Genomic DNA, 21,008 nt, shown 5'->3' on the forward strand with positions numbered 1-21,008 from the left:
TATCCTAGGAGAAAGAGGAACATTCCTCCAGAAACTAGAAAAAATGAGGATCCTATACCTAGATGACCTATGGGTTGTTGGTGTAGATTTCAACATGATTGCCTCTCTAGGTGAGAAGAAGGGAGGAATGAGAAGAATAGAAACTGATATGGAAGCCTTTGGAGACCTCTGTGCAGAACTCCACTTAGTGCTCGATCTACCAACGATTAATGGAGTCCACACATGGAATAATAGGAGGGGAGGAAGTCATCAAATTTCCTTTCACCTAGATAGATACCTGATCTCATAACAAGCCATAAGCATAGACATATTCATGGAAACTCGATCTGCCCATACATGGGCTCTAACCACTGTGAGATAGAATTGAAAGTGCAACCTAAGAACGACCCTTTTGGATTTGAGGAATTCTGGTTAAGAGACCCCGATATTATAAAAACAATTGAGGAATGGTGGGGAAAGAGTGAAGAGAAGGGGTCGAATTTCGTGCATACCTTCCAACTAAAATTGAAGGAACTAAAGAAAAAAAATAAGCAAATGGAACAAGGAATAATTTGGACATATTATGAATGCCCAACACGAGATGAACAAGGGAATGGGGGAGTTGCAACAAAAAATTATTCAAGAAGGGAGAACTAAGGATCTTATGAAGGAAGAAGGATTGTTAATAAACCAAGTAGAGGAAAGAAGAAAGTAAGAGGAAATTCTATGCAAATAGAAATCAAGGGTAAATTGGTTATGAGCAAGCGAACGAAATACTCTTTTCTTCAATAAAACTATGTCCCAACACAAGAAGCATAATAGAATATACTCTTTGAAAGACATGGTTGGGAATCGCAAGGTTCAACATGAGGAAATGGAAGAGCTACTTGTTAACCACTTCAAAGATATCCTCACAGAACCGTCGGAGAACAGAGTGGAATCCACTCAAAGAATTACGAACAATATCCCTCATAGGATATCATGTGACCAGAATTTATCCCATATGCAAGCTGCCACATTGGAACAGGTGTAAGAGGTTGTCAAAGGAATACAAAAAATAAGCCCCTTGGCCCCAATGGGTTCACAGCGGAATTTTTCCAAGCAAATTGGTGCTTCATGGGATAGGAAATTCTCAAGGTAGTGGAGGAATCTCATCATAACCAAAAGGTATGTCCCAGTTTGAATGTTACTTTCATTGCTCTTATTCCCAAAACTTCAAAATCTGAACATTTGCAAGCGTTTCGACACATTGCATTATGTAATGTCATTTATAAAATTATTGCTACACTCGTTGTAAAGCACCTTAAACCTTTATTTCCCAACCTCATATCCCCAAAGCAAACTATATTTTTAGAAGACAAATCCTCGATGGGTTTGTATCCTCATAGGAAATAGTGCATTCACTAAAGACAAGAAAGCTTCTAGGGATGGTGATTAAGTTGGACCTCTCTAAGGCCTACGATTGGCTAAGTTGGACCTATCTAAATGGAATTCTCAAAGCCTTTGGCTTCGATCAAATATGGATAAATTGGATACAAGCCATGATATCCTCCTCTGTTATCTCTATCTTGTTGAATGGGTCTCCCACCCCCACCTTCACCCAACTTGTGGCTTAGGATAGGGAGACCCTATATCTCATTTTCTCTTTATTCTCATAATAGAAGGGCTAAGTCGTTTTATCAAAAATGGGGTCATGGAATCTAGGCTTAGGGGCTTGAGGATGTGGTGCAATGACCTGACCATTACCCAGCAGCAATTTGTGGATGACATCATGCTCTTTTATCAAGTATCCCTACGAGAAGTGCATCGAATAAAATTATTCCTTCTCACCTTCATGGAGGCCTCAAGGACAAGGATAAATAATGAAAAATCATGTATTTTATTTTTAACATCGAGGGGAATTTTTGGACCTACATTGCCAGGATCCTCGGGTTTGGCATTGGGACCCTCCTTTCTAAATATTTAGGAATGTCCCTATCTAAAAAATATTTGGAGACCCCTTGCTAGAAATTGATTTTTCAAAAGCTTCAGGGAAATCTTAGCAGTTGGGCTTTCAGATTCCTTAACATAGCAGGTAGGATAATCCTCCTCAAAGTAGTGCTTCAGTCTATGCCCATTTATCAACTATCTGGCATTGTCGACCCATGAGGGGCTTGCCCCAAAATGGTTGACATTTTAAAAAAAAAAAAATTTGGGTGGTCTGCAACAAGTCAGGAAATGGGCCTTGGCATCTTGGTCGGGCCCAATGAAAAATAAAATTGAAGGGGGGATAGGCCTCAGAGACCCCTACACTATGAACCAAGTTACAGGAGAAAATTTATGGTGGATATGGATAGGTCGAGGGAGAGATATTTGGAAACAAATATAGAAAATAAAATATAACATGCCGGAAATAACCACCGATATTTTCTGATATAGGGACCCTCCTAAAGGATTGTCGGTGTGGAACCTAGGAACCCAAAACAAGAACCTCATTAACCAACATGCTTTCTGGGAAATTCGCAATGAGAAAACATCAAGATTCTGGCACGACTCCTCAAAAAAAGATAACGACTAATTGAAAGGCAATATGTTAGGGACATATATATCTATATATATATCGATATATCTATATATATATATATATATATATATATATATATATATATATATAGATATATATATATATATATATATATATATATATATATATATTATATATATTATATATATTATATATATATATATATATATATATATATATATATATATTATATATTTATATATATATAGATATATATACCAAAGGCAGGAACATCCACCAGGTAGAGCAATTCTGGAAAGAATAACAAGGGATGGGGGATTGGAGACGATGAGAAAAGAAAGAATATTGGCATCAGGCTCGAAAGGCCAAGTAGTGGACTAAGTTAGATAAAGAACTAGGATGGAGAAAACTAATTGTCCTAAATGATTTGGATATTCTGAGGTGGGGTCACACCACAAAAGGGACCTTTACCATAAAATAATCATACGACCTCCAAACAGGGCGAGCCTAGGAAGGACAGAATATAATATGGAAACAAATATGGAAAGGACAATGGTAGACAAAGGTAACACATTTCTTATGGCTGGTTAGTAAAGGATGTATCCTAACATGGGATCAGCTATAGAAGAGGGGATTTCATGGACCTTCCTTTCTCTAGATTTTCCAACAACATAGTGAAGATCAGGAACATATGCTTAACATGTGCCAGTTCGCTAAAAAGAAATGGAGGCAAGTGCAAGGATTTTTTGGAAGAATGGATTGGGATCACCAGAGTATCATGGAAACAAATATCCTTTGAATAAGCCACAACTTCTCCACCTTGGTGATAAATAGAGCTTGGGGACTTGCCTTAGGGATAAACCTATGGGCCATCTGGAAGGAATAGAATCATCGAATCTTCAAGAACCAATCCTCAACTCAAGAAAAAGTATGGGAAGGAATAATTTAGAACATCAACGAAAGGATATTATAAGAGAAATGGCACCAAGAGGATTGGCAAGTACCCTCGAGGAGGCTCGTATTCTGCAAAAACTTAACTTATCTCAAAAAATGGTAGCTACCACTTCCCGGGAAAAATGTAGGGTAGGAATGACATCTCTAGATCATTTCACTGCCTTTGGGGGGAGGATTTATAAAACTAAGTTTCGATGGGGCCTCAAAAGGTAAACCTGGACCAGATGGCCTAGGTGGATCCTTCCAAGGTTCCCATGCCAATACTCAAATAATATATGTTGATTCTTGTGGACTCACCAGTAATAATGAAGCAGAATTTGCTACAACCAAGTAAGGCCTCCAAATAGTTGTCTGCATGGGATACCAAAACTTAGTGGTTGAGGGATACTTAAGTCTGATCATCAACATGCTGACAAAGTTGAACCATGGACCCAAATGGGATAAGCTCAACCACATTCGGAGAACAACCAGACTAATCTAAGAAATCAAAGAGCTGATTCACAAGTTTGAATACATCATTCTTAATCACGTTAGGAGAGAAGGGAATAAATGGGTACACTTGAGAAAACCAATCATCATGTTTGTATTGAAAAGGCTAGTGTTATTGCTAGTGTGTCCCAATTCCATCACCAAAAATTTAGAGAAGCGCTTGAGATTGAAAAAAGGTCGAACAATCTCAATAGAGAGGATGGCTGGAAGAATAGTAGTTGTTGAGTCCCAGCCCTCTCCTCCTAGTCGTTGTCTTCTTGTCTTCCCTCCCTTCGTTTAGTTTTTTGTTGTTGTTTTTTAAAATTTACCTTGGTTTATTGTTTCTTTTGGCCTTTGTTCTTTTTTATTGATTTAGTTGGCGTTTTTTATGCTAATAAAGAAAATATTCTGGAAATTAATCTATGATAATTTTAACCCTTATATTAAGCATTAATTTAATATATATATATATATATATATATATATATATATATATATATATATATATTATATATAATATATTTATATATATATATATATATATTATTAAAATATCCTTTCTTCCCCTAAATTACTTTAATATTTATGTATTAACTTTTGTAGCTATTAAATTAGAATTAATTTATTTTGAATATGTTTATAAGTATTTAAAACAATCCCTTTTCAATAAATATAACTAAATATTCCTATTTATAACTTTTATAACTAATGACTCTAATTTTTTAGATTTAATAACTTGGATCACTTACCATTAATTTATATTATTTATTTTATAATTTATTTATTTTAATATATATTTATAATATCATTATTATAATTGAAATTATTCTATTATCATACCCTTAAATTACTCTATATTTATTTCACTCTTATATAATAATAATTATTATTTTAAATTTTATCTAGTTTATAATTGATTTATTTTAATATTTATTTATAAATAAGGGTATGAAACAACCCTTTCACTTATATTTTAATAAGAATAAAGCTAGCTATTTATATATTGCTCTATTATTTATATATTTAATAACTTTTAAAACTAACTTTTAGTTACCCTAAATTTTAGATAAAATAACTTTGTTAACTAACTATTAAATTAAATTAATTTATGTTATAATTTTATGATTTTTTAATACATTTTTATAATTAAATAGGGTCCATTTTATAACTAACCAGAGTAACTTATCTAATTAAATAATGGTTATTATCCTATCCTAACTAACTGGTCAAATCTAGCCGTTGTCAATATAGTTGTTACCTGAATATAGTCGTTGGAGGTTCTGCTCTATCTTTTTAACATGCAAAGCATGATCTGTTCATTCAACTTGTCCTGACAATGAACCACACTGGCTGGTTCGAAACGTGTCGAAAAATGAAATATCATGTGATTTACGCCGAAAAATCTCTCATAAACTTGATATGGATCACAGAAGCCTCAATACAACAAATGGGTACACTTCTTAGCCAATTGGGGTTGTAACCATCAAAATGACTCGGTGGAAAAACTTTGGCCAGTTCAGCCCTAAGATGACACATATCGGACTCAGGCTGAAATCCCGGTACACGATCAGAGGAAAATCATCCAATACGGCCCTTCTAGTGGCCAGGACCCCGATCGGTGTGCGAGCCAGTGGTTGGGAAGTAAAATAAAGGTTTAATTGATGGTACCTCTAGGTACAGTACTGCTTCCCCCAACATGCTCAAGGAGATGGGTGCGGTGGCCCTTTTCATGATGGAATTCAAGGAAGGTAGGAAAGGTTGCAAAAAGAGTTATGTTGGTGAAGGCCTTAACAGTAGTGAAGGGAGACTATAAGGTGTTGTAGTTCAAATCGATTGTTGACGAGGAGGTTGGTGCAAAGGATGGGTTTTGTGATTCCATCCATAGCACCGAGCACATCGCTTGCCTATAGGAGTTCATGGATATGTACACCGGTATCGCTCAACCCTCGCAATGTTGACCTGTTCTGGTTTTCGCTTGAGGGAGAGGGGGAGTATTATGGTTGAAAACTGTGAAATTGAGTAGTGTTGGAGTAATTAGGGGTGGAGGCTGATGATATTTTCTTGGTCTTGCATCTACCTCTTACATCCGCTTGGCTTTGTATCCATTTCCCTTGTTTTTGAAATTATTTTGTCCCGCATGGGAACCCTGGGAATTCTGGACATAGGGCCGAGTGGGGTAGCTTGTAGGGGTCCTGAGGGTATAGGTAGAGAGACAGGCTTACGGGTATAGTTTTCCAATCCACCCATAGTCTTGGAGAAGGCCCCTGCTATAGATGTGTGTCTAGTTGCTGGGAGATAGGTAGAAACCCCGACAGAAGGGGAAAGTCTGAGAATGGTGGGCGAGAATTCTGGAAAGGGAACGGAGCTGGATATAATAGGAAGATAGGAAATGGCAGTGTCATGGGGCTCAAGGATGAGGGGATGACTAGGTTGGGCTCTCTGATTATGTCCTAGGAAGAGGGGAAAGGGTATATATACCATGGTTGGTAGAACAAGGGCATGTGGCAGTGCCCACCAACTTGTAATTGGGGAGTGGAAGCTAAGTTACTTGAGGCTGAGAGGAGGTGTTTGTGGCGATGGGGTACCAATGAGATGGTAATGGGTCGGGCCCATCTGGGAAATTGACTTACAACCATGAAGGTCCCGAATCAGAAATTGATGGGGAAGGGGAGGAACAACGTAGGTTGGCAAGTTGTAATACTACCACCTAAGTGTAAGAATACTATTAAATAATGTTATGAAACCATCTCCATTTAACAAATTGTTGCAATGAATAGGACTAGGAAAATGCAACCATGGCTCTTCCTGCAAAAAGTCATGGCAAGGGCAAATGAGCCCAAGCAACTAGAAGCGACACGGACCCGGGCACATCTAACGAATGTAGAGGTAGGAAAACTATGGAAATACTTACCAGTGAGGCGACAAAGGCATACCATAAAGGCACAAATGAAGGTATCACAAATTCTATAGGAATGGGAAGATGAAGTGAAACAAGAAAGCAAGATGGACACAGAAATGGAGGACTAGAGGAACCTTTTCAGAGACCCTAGCAACACTAGAGGCGGGATCACTCAATTCAAGCAGACCCTATACCTGTAGTGGGTGATAAATAAAACTATCAATAAGAAGGAAGCTTCATTCAACCTTTCCACCACATTTATTGATATGATTGTACATGTGCTTCATAATACCTATCATCCTATATCAACTACATTGGTAAATATGGTTGTACTAATAAATAAAACTATCAATAACCATATAGACCTATCAACGTATATCAACTACATTAGTAAATATGGTTATACAAGTAAATAAAAATGTTTGTACTAATAAATAAAACTATCAATAAAGAAGTAGTCTAATTCAACCTTTTCGTTTGACCTCTTCTCCCATCACTCATTTAGAAGTGTACTTGAACTGTTAGTTTTGAAATGAATCTCCATGAATATTGTATCATATCTTTCTCTTCCAACTAGCGGTTCATCATTTTCCTTCTATCATCAATTAGACTTATTGTGACAGGGGCCTTCTTGAAGAAAGGTAATGTTTTTCCAAGGCTACATTACTTGGGTCAATCAAAAGTCTCTCATTCCCTCAAATAGTAGGAGATATGTGGGATCAAATAGTAGGAGAGATGTGTGATCATTGCTTGCTAGAACATCTCAGAAAAAACTTAGGAACTAATACTCATTCTCTTTCTGGCAAGAAATCATTCACTCCCTTAAATAGTAAGAGGGGCTTTGTAATCCCATTGAGCGATAGCATCTTAGGAAATACAACTATAAGGAGCAATTACTGTCATTTCATTATTCGTAAGAAGAGAATTCAGTCACCCATTAGTGTGAATTTTATTAAATGACTGATTTCTAATATACATGTTTTAATGGAAAAACCTTAAAGAAGGATTATGAAGTTAAGGAAAAGGGTAAATCATTTTGATGAATCTCGTAAACAAATCTATTGTAAGATGTTTATATGTTTGTTTATTAAATAATATAAGCTATTATATATATATATATATATATATATATATATATATATATATATATATATATATATATATATATATATTTATATATATATATATATATGTAATTTTATGAAAGTCTACAACAATCATTGCCACTCAATCAACAAATAAAAAATTAACTCATAACTTCCTTGCATATCTAAATCATGTGTTTAAACAATATTTAAACTTAATTTTCCCCAAATTGTGATTAAAAATTTACCACACCTATTATTAATTACCATGTACGATAATTAGTGATAAAAAAATTTAAAAAATTTGATAAAACATAAATTGAATTCTTCGAAGTATAGATTTTTATATTCAAATGCATAGCTCCATTAACCATTTATATTCATGGCCCCTTCAAATATTTTTAACTCCTTTTATGGCCCCCTCACATAAATTTTTTTTAAAAAGAAATAAACTGAATTATTCCATCCATATCTCTTCACATTTTGAAACGTATAGTTCCATTAACCATTTGTATTCATGGTCACATCAAATGTTTGTAACGCTCTGGATGACCCACCCACCTACTCAACAATAAATGACATGCATGAAATGGAAGGCTAATGCATGTGCTTGTATATTTTTGTTTTTTAGTAATTAAGGAGCCATCCAGCTCACCGGTCATAGCCTCAAATAAAAACATGGAGACATGCACTTTTCTTTTTCTTTTTCTTGGAAATTAAAGTGTCATCGATGTCACAGGCTCCTACGAATACAAACTTTAGGAATAGGTATTTAGATTTGTCATTTTATGTTGTAATAGTCTACTATATTCTCTTATTTTGTGATTAGTTATCATTTTTATTGTTGTAGTTGTATAGAAAGCCTATGGAAGATCAATACCAAATTATTATCAAAGCGTCACTCGATTGGAGTTTGTTAATTTGTTGAAAATATCTCCCTCATAAGGCACCATCCATCCAATGGGGCATGAATGAAACTCCACACGCATAGACAGATAATTAGGGTTTTTTAGTGTATGCCTTTTGAGATTATTATAAAACATCACTCGTTCATTTTACATTTTACAGTTGAAAAAATTGTAGCAATAATTTTGTTTATACCTCGAAATGTTTTTACATATATCATTCCACTGGTCTTGTGACTCATAAGTATGATGTATATAGTTTTGGAGTATTTTTATTACAAATCATATGTGGGAGAAATGCCTTCGATAAGGATCTACCCATTTATGAAAGATTACTCTTAATGTGGGTAAAGATTTTATTTCTAACTAATCATCCAAAAGTTATGTATGATCATCTTGATTAATTACATACGTATGTTTTTCTTTTGCATTTTTACGAATAATTAAATTTGCAGGTGAGAGATTATGCAGGGATCAATGAAAACCCCTGAAATTATAAACAAGAAGATGGAAGGAAAGGATCATATGAAATGAATCATTATTGTTGCCAAAGTGGCTCTTAGATGTCTTCAGAGTTCATATTTTAGGCCGAGCATCAGCAAGGTAGTAGGAGAGTTGAAATAGACTTTCATATTTCATGATTGTAAAAAAACCCTTGTAAAATTTTTCAATTTTTTCAATGAACAAGACTCATGAAATTGTACCTCTTCAAAATTTCCAATTCCATTCAAATATGGCTTCAAATATGAATAGATTGTGACCGGGCATAATATAACAGGTACAAAGTGACTCATTGTGAATCTAAGGTTGCCTCTAAGGACACCTCAAGCATCATCATAAATGACATTAACCACTCTGAAATTTTGAACATTAGAAATATTCATGGTGTGATAACTAGGCCATTAAACTCGTTCTGTTGTCCCTCCTCGAGGTCCAAAGCTCATATATTTGGCATAATACAATACACGGAAACCATAACCATAGTTTTACACCGACTCTAATGAATAATGTTCTTTATTTTCACCAAAAAAATCAAATTTGTATTGACTTGCCATGGTTCCAACATGGTTACAATATGGTGTTGTTCTTGGTAGTTTTTGAGTTGCCATGGTTAGTTTTAATGATTTTTAATTTAATTTATAAATAAGTTATTTAGTTTTATCAATTTTAATATATATAGTAAATCTAAATATTATATTATATAATTGATTTATAAGTCTAATTTAATTTATAACTTTTATGATAATATCTCTTATTGTTCGTTGAAAAAATTGAAACATTTTACAAGATTGTTATAAAGCATCTTTTTTTAGATGGTTATAAAACATCAATCCATACACAGCAACTTTTATATCTGTAATCAATGGCTATGAGCTATGTTGAGAAGGCGTATGATGAGAATAATTTCATTTCTTACACATACGTATGATGAGAACAATTTCATTTCTTACACAGGGTACAAAAATCGTCTAAAGCTTATTCCTCTCTGCCTTTCGAACAATTCTCAGTTTTTTACAGATTTTTGTCCCATTCTTATTTTTGCTCATACAAAATCATTAACTTGTATTTTAGCGAAACTCACCCAACCAATATCAATTCTCATGCAACACTCAACATTCATTCATATCAAAATTTAAACCAATAATGAACTGAATCCCGATTGCTTGAACCAATTTGCCACCCTCTATAATTCATTTAAAGTTTTATGTTTTAAGATTTTAGTTTAAGGTATCCTTTAAGATTTAATGTTTTAGTATTAGTTTTACGTTTTAAGGTTTCATTTTTATTTTAGGTTTTGATTTTACTTCTTAGCACCTTTTAGTTTCAAGTTAACATTTTAGGTTTAAGGTTTACAATTTAATTTAGTTTAGTTATGTTTTAGATTTTTAGTATTTTTGACATAAGATTAAGATTAATATTAATATTAATATTAATATGATAATAATAATATTATTATTATTAATATTAATATTACTATTAATTTTTAATAATTAATATTGAAATTTAATAATAATATTTATATTAATATTATAAACTTTTGCAATTCATAATATAACAACATTTCAATATTAGTAATATTTTAACATTAAATATTATTAATATTAATTATTATATAACATTAATATTAATATTAATAATTTATAACATTAATATTTATGAATATTAATAATAATAATAATAATATCTTTTTTTTGGTAGGTAAGCACCAATGGGGATTTGAATCGGTGACCTATCGTAAGGAGTGCATTAATAGTGCACCCATTCACTGTCAATCCAAAGCCCCATGGGCAATATTATTAATAATATCATTAATATAATAATATTCATAATTTCCAGAAAATAAAATAATATTATTAATGTTATTAATCTTAATTATTTTTTAAAATTATTAGTATTTAATATTATTAACATAATAACGTTAAAACTATTAATAATATTTAAAATATAATAATGATATTAATAAGATTTAATTAATATATCGATATTATTAAACACATTAATATTCTCAATATAAATAGAATTAACATTAGTATAATAAATAATAATAATAATAATAATATTTACTATGTAATAATTATTAATACAAATTTAAATCTTAAAATTAGGTACTAATAATGATATTATTAGTCGTAACCATATTGTCTAATGAGGATCAACCAAGGTTAGAATGGCCAAACATGGTCATCAAGCTCTCTATGGTTGAACATGATCACCAAGCTCTATGATTGAACATGGTCAAACATTGTAAAATTGGACAAACATATTCTCTCATAGAAAAGTATGATCAACATGTTGAAATATATCAAACCATGGCAAGTGTAGGTCAACCATCATCATCGTCATCGTCGTCGTCGTCGTCGCCGCCGCCACCACCACCTCCACCGCCGTCATCCCTTCGTCGTCGTCGTCGTCGTCGTCGTCGTCGCCGTCACCATCGCCTCCACCGCCACCGCCACCGCAACAACAGCAGCCGCCGTCGCCGCCTCCGCCGTCATCGTCGTCATCGTCGTCGTCGTCTTCGTCGTCGTCGTCATCGTCGTTGTCGTAGTCGTCGTCGTCGTCGTTGTCATCATCATCATCATCATCATCATCATCATCATCATCATCATCATCATCATCATCATCATCATCATCATCATCATCTTCATCATCATCATCAATATTAAAAATAATATTATTAATATTATTTGTCTAGAAGGATAATATTATTAATCATAATAAATAATTAAAATTGTTAGCCTTTAATGTTATTAGATTAATAACATTAATATTATTAATAACATTTAAATTATAATATAAATATTAATAAAATTCAATTAAAAATATCAATATTATTGAACAAAACATGGTTGATATAATAGATTTAATATTAACATTAATAAATATATAATAAAGTAATTAATAAACATTTAAATCTAAAAATTCTATACTAATAATGATATTATTAATATTAATTATGATATTTAAAAACTTATTAATAATAGTATTAGTGATATTAACATTAACATTTTTAATCTCATTGTCACTCATTGTCACCCATGTTCATTTATGTACAAGCTTTGTTAATTATAGTCAATCATGGTTAACCTTGGTCAACCATGCCCATCCCTTTCAACCCATGAAACCTATTGCTTTAGCCATTCCTAACGGTCAAAAATGGTAAACTAAACTCTGTATGGTTGAATGTGGTCAACCATTGTAAAAATGGACAACCATATTCTATCATAAAAAATTATGGTTGACCATTCCCAAATATATCAAACCATGACCAATCATGTTCAACCATAGAAAACCTTCGTCAATCATGGTCATCTTTGGTCAACCACTCTTAAAACCATGATCACAATTTTGTGGTCATCTTTGGTCAACCATAGTCATAACCATGATCAACCATGGGCATCTTTGGTCAACCGCCGCCGCCGCCGCCATCGTCGTCGTCGTCGTCGTCGTCCTCCAATTAATATTAAAAATAATATTATTAATCATAATAAATAATTAAAATTGTTAGCCTTTAATGTTATTAACTTAATAACATTAATATTATCAATAACATTTAAATTATAATATAAATATTAATAAAATTCAATTAAAAATATTAATATTATTAAACAAAACATGGTTGATATAATAGATTTATTATTAACATTAATAAATATATAATAAAGTAATTAATAAACATTTAAATCTAAAAATTCTATACTAATAATGATATTATTAATATTAATTATGATATTTAAAAACTTATTAATAATAGTATTAGTGATATTAACAGTAACATTTTTAATCTCATTGTCACTCATTGTCACCCATGTTCATTGATGTACAAGCTTTGTTAATTATAGTCAATCATGGTTAACCTTGGTCAAACATGCCCATCCCTTTCAACCCATGAAACCTATTGCTTTAGCCATTCCTAATGGTCAAAAATGGTAAAGTAAACTCTGTATGGTTGAATGTGGTCAACAATTGTAAAAATGGACAACCATATTCGATCATAGAAAACTATGGTTGACCATGCCCAAATATATCAAACCACGACCAATCATGTTCAACCATAGAAAACCTTGTTCAATCATGGTCATTCATGGTAATCTTTGGTCAACCACTCTTAAAACCATGATCACAATTTTGTGGTCATCTTTGGTCAACCATAGTCATAACCATGATCAACCATGGTCATCCTTGGTCAACCATAGTCATAACAATGATCAACCATGGTCGTCCTTGATCAACCAAAGCAAACCTAGAACATTCCGAGTTCTACCTTGGTTGAATAGGGTCAACCATGGTTGGATATGGTTAGTCATGGTCAAGTATGGTCATTCAATGTTACCCATGATCAACCATGTCCAATCGTCATCAACCATTGTCAACCATGGGACAAGCAACATCACTGTGTGACAAGCATCAAGAAGCATGAAAATCATTGTCACAATGATACATTACATTGAAATTTATTCAATGTTAAATTGCGACATTGAATAAATTATGGTTTAATAACTTTTTTTATAATATTTAGCTAGGGATTTAGGGTTTATAATGTTAGATTTAGGGTTTATAATCTTAAGGTGTATAATCATATGCTTTATGGTGTTAATCCTAGGATTTATAATCTCTTATATTTATAATATAAATTTTGTGGTTTAATATTATTAGGGTTTAATATTGTTACATTTGAATGGTACAAAAATCTATCGAGGATCACAGTTTGACAAGCATCATTGCAATGTGACAAGCATTGTGACAATCACTGTCACAATGATAAATTCCATTCAAATTTACTCAATGTCACATTGTGACATTAAATAAATTGGGTTTAATATTCAAGTCTATAATATTAGTTTTAGGGTTTAGGGTTTATTTTGGTTTATAAAATTTGGTTTAGGGTTTATAATCATAGTGTTTTTAATATTAATCCTAGTGTTTATAATCCCTTGTGTCCATGCCCAATCATGTTCAACCATGGGAAAGCTAGGTCAATCATGGTCATCTTTGGTCAATCATAGTCGTAACCATGGTCACAATCTTATGGTAATCTTTGGTCAACCATAGTCACAACCATGGTCAACCATGATCAAGGTCTTTGTGGTTGAATATGGTAAACTTTAATCGACCATGGTAAACCATGGTCATCTTTGATCAACTAAAGTAAACCTAGAACATTCCATCCTCAACCATGGTTGAATATTCTCAAACATGGTTCGATATGGTCTGCCATGGTGAATTATTGTCAATCAATGTCAACCATGATCAACCATGTTCAACCATGTTCAACCATGATCAATGATGGTCAACCATGGGACAAGCAACATTGTAGTGTGATAAGCAACACTGTGGTGTGAGAAGCATCATCGCAATGTGACAAGCAACATGACAATCATTGTCACAATGATACATTACATTTCAATTTATTCAATGTCACATTGCAACATTGAATAAATTATGGTTTAATATTTTCATTTATAATATTTAGTTTGGGATTTAGGGTTTATGATATTGGATTTAGGGTTTGTAATCTTAAGGTTTATAATCATTTGGTTTATAATATTAATCCTAGGGTTTATAATCCCTTATATTTAGAATATAAATTTTATGGTTTAATATTATTAGGGTTTAGTATTGTTACATTAGAATGATACAAAAATCTATCCAACCTCACAATTTAACAAGCATCATCGCAATGTGACAAGCATTATAACAATCATTCTCACAATGACACATTACATTGTAATTTACTTAAATGCAATGATATTAAATAAGTCTCTAATATTAGTTTTAGGGTTTAGGGTTTATTTCGGTTTATAATATTTTGTCGAGGGTTTATAATCATAATGTTTATAATATTAATCCCAGGGTTTATAATCCCTTGCGTCCATGACCAATCATGTTCAACCATGGGAAAGTTAGGTCAATCAGGGTCATCTTTTGTCAATCATAGTCATAACCATGGTCACAATCTTGTGGCCATGTTTGGTCAAACATATTCACAACCATGGTCAACAATGATCAAGGTCTCTATGGTTGATATGGTAAACTTTCATCAACCATGGTCATCTTTGATCAACCATAGAAAACCTAGAACATTCCATGCTCTACCATGGTTTAATATGCTCAAAGATGGTTGAATATGATGGTCATGGCCAATTATCGCCAATCAATCTCAACCCTCATGAACCACGTTCAACCATGATCAATCGTGGTCAACCATGGGACAAGCAATGCCCTAGTGTGACAAACAAAATTGTCGTGTGACAAGCATCATCACAATGCAACAAGCAACGTGACAATCATTATCACAATGATACATTGAATAAACTATGGTTTAATATTCCAGCTTATAATATCGGATTCAGGGTTTAGGGTTTATTCTAGTTTATAATAATGGATTTAGGGTTTAAAATTGTAGGGTTTTTGGTATTAATCTTAGGATTTATAATATAGATCTTATGATTTAATATTATTAGGGTTTAATATTGTGCCATTGGAATGGTACATAAATCTATCCAACATCGCAGTGCAAGCAGTGTGATAATCATTGTCACAATGATACATTACATTGCAATTTATTCAATGTCACATTTAATAAATTAAGTTTTAATATTCTTGTTTATAATATTGTTTTTGGGATTTAGGGTTTATAATCATTGTGTTTTTAATATCAATCAGAGTTTGTAATCCCTTGGGTTTATAATATAAATCCTAGGGTTTAATATTATTACCTTGGGTTTATCGTCACAATGTGACAAGTAGTGTGACAATTATTGTGTCAATGATACATTATTTTGCAATTTATTGAATATCACACTGTGACATTGAATAAATTAGGGTTTAATATTCTGGTTTATAATGTTGGCTTTAGGGTTCTAGGTTTATTCTAGTTTATAATATTGGGTTTAGGGTTTATAATCATAGGGTTTATAATATTAATCGTAGGGTTTATAATCACTTCGGTTTATAATATAAATATTAGGGTTTAATATTATTGACTTGGCTTTATTATATTTTGGGTTTATAATATTAATCCTTTGGGTTTATTAATCTCTTACGTTTATAATATTGTTAGACCCTTACATTTATTAATCCATTTGGTTTATAATTCCAATACTTTCTTAGATTTATAATATTAATCCTTAATATCTATAATAATATATTAGGGTTTATAATATTAATATTGGATTTGACATATTAATCTTGAGGTTATAACATTAATCAGAGGATTTAATATTGATCCCTTGGTTTTATAATCCCTTGCATTTATATTATTAATCTTATGATTTATATTCTTAGGGTTCAATATTAATCATGGGGCTTATAATATAAATCCTAGTATATTTATAAATCTCTTGACTTTATAATATTAATCACAAGGGTTTATAATATTATTGCCTTATGTTTTCAATATTAATCCCCTGGGTTTATCGATCCCCTGGGTTTATAATATTAATCACTTGAGTTTATTAATCTCTTAGGTAAAAAAATCTATCCAACGTCGCAGTGTGATAAGAATCTTCCTAATGCAACAAGAAATGTGGCCATCATTATCACAATTATACATTATATTGCAATTTAATCAATGTCGCATTCTGATATTGAATAAATTAGGGTTTAATATTATGGTCTATGATATTAGGTTTAGGATTTATAATCTTAATGTTTATAATCATAAGCTTTATAATATTAATTTTAGGGTTTTTAATCCCCTGGGTTTATATTATTAATCCTATCATTTATAATCCACTCAGTTTATAATATCAATAATCCCTTAGATTTATTAATTCTTTGAGTTTATAATAATACTAATGTTAGGTTTAATATATTAATCTTAGTGTTTATAATATTAATCACAAGGTTCAATATTAATCCTAAGGTTTATAATTACTTGGGTTTATAATATTAATCCTAGAGTTTAATATTAATCCCTTAGTTTTATATACCCTCGGTTTATAATATTAGTCTTAGTGTTTATATTCCTAGGGTTTAATATTAATCCTAAGGTATGTAATATAATAATCCCAAGGGTATATAATATTAATCTCAAGGGTTTATTAATCCTGTGGGTTTATTGATCCTTTGGGTTTATAAACCACAATCCAATATCACATTGTGACAAAGATTGTCTCAATATCAAAATCAAACATTGTCCAATGTCGCATCGTGACAAAGATTGTCTCAATATGAAAATGAAGCACAGTAAACCATGTTTATGTCATGGTTTATAATAGTTTTCTTGGGGTTTATATATCTTGGATTTGAAATATTTATCCCTTGGGTTTTTAATGCCTTCGGTTTTTAATATTAATCCATTTCATTTATTATTCCTTTTAGTTTATAATATCAATCTCTTGGCTTATTAATCTAAAGATTCATATTCCTATGATTTTTAATATTAATCCTTGGGTCTAATATAAATCCCCTTGGTGTATGATCATGGTCAATTATGGTCCAACATGACATTGTGACAAAGATTTTCTCACTATGAAAATCAACCATGATCCAACATTGCATTATGGCAAATATTGTCTGCATATGAAAATCAATCATGGGCAACCATGGTGCAACATCATATTGTGACAAAGATTGTTTCAATATGAAAATAAATCATAGTCAACCAAGATACTTCTAGGGTTTACAATATTTATCTTATGATTTATGTACCTTGGGTTTAAATATTAATCCCTTTGGTGTAATATTATTCCCTTTGGTTTATAATCCCTTGAGTTTTTAGTATTAATCCCTTGGGTTTATTATTAGTAATATCAATCCATTGGATTTATTAATTGGAAGGTTCATATTTCTAAAGTATAATATTATTGCTCAAGTTTATAATATTAATATTTGGGTTTTATATAAATCCTTAGAGCTTATTTAATTAAAAATAATAATAATTTTATATCTTTTAATAAATAATAGCAATAAATATTAATTAACCATAAAAATAATAATATTGAATAATCTCAGTAATATTAATTAATAATTATTATTATTTTTATTTTTATAATTATATATTTATTAATATGAATATTGATTTCATGATTAATATTTGATTTAATGGTAGTTAATGGGCACTCGTAGTAATCTGTTGAACTATCTTTTCCACCGACTAAACATATTGTCTGCAAACGCAGGAGAACAACTCGTTAGGAAAAAAATGGTAAAATCGAAAACATTGACCAAAGCGATGTTATAGGAATCAATGTTCTAGAAAATACCTACGTATGTTATAGTAGCAAGACACAATATCATTATATTAAGTGGGCCTGTATCCATGAGGTTCTTCGATACCAAAGTCTAAATGCTTTATATATATTTATCAAAAAAAAGTGAACACGACGGTCAAATTCGTACCAGGTTGCCTAACGTTGCGATCGGATTACTTTCTGCCCTTGAATTTTGTGTTCACAGTCGTTTTCAGAGAGGTGTCACGGCTATTGGGAAACAGCTTTGAGCTTTCCTCAAATCTCAGAAGCCGTCGCCTTATAAAATTCCTGGAACTTACTGATCCCGCCGGACTATGACCGGCTATATTAACGGAGTAGTCTCACGCGACGGAGGAATGGAGGAATTGTCTAGACAGTGAAAAGTGCCTAGAGTTCCGGTAAAAAAATTCAAAAAATTTTGTAGAGGCAGTGTTTGAATTGTGTTTTTGATGGTAGAAATTGAATTGTGTTTTTGATGGTGGAAATGGATTCAGCACCATCAAAAATGTCTAGAACCCCTAAAATTTTGAAGTTTAACAACTATAACTTGGATTTACAAAAATTCTTTCCTGTTTTGCTCTAAATATGACTAGAATTTTCGTAACTGTCCCAGCAACTCCTCCACCTCGTTAGACTAAGTGGATACGAACTTGTCATATACAGTTAAGGAGGTAGCATTAATTGCCTAGAGGGTGAAAAGTGGTTCGGGTATAAAAAATTCAAAAAATCTTGTAAAGTCAGGGTTTGATTCGGGTATAAAAAATTCAAAAAATCTTGTAGAGGCAGTGTTTGAATTGTGTTTTTGATGGTGGAAATGGATTCAGCACCATCAAAAATGTCTAGAAACCCCTAGAATTTTGAAGTTTAACAACTATAACTTGGATTTACAAAAATCCTTTCCCGTTTTTCTCTAAATATGACTAGAATCTTGGTAACTGTCCAGGCAACTCCTCCGCCTGGTTAGGCTACGTGGATACGAACTTGTCATATACAGTTAAAGAGGTAGCGTTACGTACAGACTTGTGGACCCTGACATCTCTGTGAATTTATGGAAGTAGAAGGTGGAGCAATACCAGTTCTTGGATTATGATGCAAATGAATATTTTATTCGACCAATGTAAGCAGATTTATGGTATCTTCACAGTCTGGACATTTTACTTCTAAGGAAGAATAATTTACAAGCTGAGCTAATTCATATAACTGGTTATGTCTACATGAAAAAAAAGATGAACATGCGGTATCTACAGTGGAAGGATCTCTGTAGTATTTTGAAGATTGAAGATTTACAAGCAACATCAATTCTACGGCGATCAATGGTTGATCTTCGGGGAAAAAAAATTGATTGCACTGGAAGCATTTTCAGAAATATTTGCATAGTGGTTCAAACCTCGACGTAAACGGACATTAAAATAGTTAAAATTTTCCTGTCGCTCTGTCTTTATGCGGTTGCAATGTCAAAAAGGAGCTACGGACATTAATATGACGCAATTTTGGAGATAATGTCGGTGCAGTTTTACGAAGATAACCTTTTCTGGATGGTTTGACGGAACCTTCTCATTTTGAAAAAAAAAAAAAAATTGGTTGCAAGAATGTTGTTACACAGACAGCTTTAAGTAATATTTTATGATTTTAAAATTCAAATTTATTAACGATATTGATAGACTTAGAACTAAAATGCTAAAAATATTATTATATAATTAGAAGAAATAGCCGAGGATAAAATTTTGTTCATACTTACTTTACGATAAAGCTTTGTTCAGGTTCGATCAAAATCTCTGTATAATATTTTATGATTTTAAAACTCAAATTTATCAATGATATTGATAAACTTAGAACTAAATTCTTAAAAATATTATTATATAATGAGAAGAAATAGCCGAGGATAAAATTTATTCATACTTACTTTAACATAAAGCTTTGCTCAGGTTCGATCAAAGTCTCTGTTTATGATTCGACAGAAAAACAGTTTATTAGTTTTAACACAGCTATGCTTCTCTTCAAACTTCAAGATTCTAACATTCTTGGATTTAGAAATATTGATTTATTGTTGAAGTGTATGAGAATATACATATTTTTTTTAATTTATAATTTATTTATGAAAAAATTATGTTTTAAATTATTACATGCATTTAAATTATTAAAATTGAAATTAAATAAACTAATAATTATAAGTATAAGATTTCAATTTGCAACATTCCAATTTAGTTAGTTTTGAAAAGCAATTTGAACCGTGAAATTTTGTTGTGCTAGATTTTAATATTGGTCGACAGAAATTACATTTTTCAGTATAATTTATCACTTTGAGCCAATAATATTTCATGAAATATTTTAAAATATTTCTGGCAGTAATTATTATTTAAATTTATTTTAAAAATAGAGATGTTTTTTTAATTGAATTAATTAATTAAAACAAATTTTATATAAACATAAATTATACTCATATATAAACAAGGTTTATATTTTTTTGATATTGCTTACTAATAAGCCAAAACATCA

The 21,008-nt window shown here is 31.7% G+C and overlaps 1 pseudogene; it reads right to left on the reverse strand.

The window, feature by feature from the left end:
- LOC149236208 (cinnamoyl-CoA reductase 1-like) overlaps positions 1-21,008 on the reverse strand; it is a 142,559-nt pseudogene that overhangs the window by 117,267 nt on the left and 4,284 nt on the right.

This window comes from Pinus tabuliformis, chromosome 8 (genome assembly GCF_031772625.1).
Source record: "Pinus tabuliformis cultivar Carrire ecotype Pingquan chromosome 8, CPIR1, whole genome shotgun sequence".
Taxonomy (NCBI): domain Eukaryota; kingdom Viridiplantae; phylum Streptophyta; class Pinopsida; order Pinales; family Pinaceae; genus Pinus; species Pinus tabuliformis.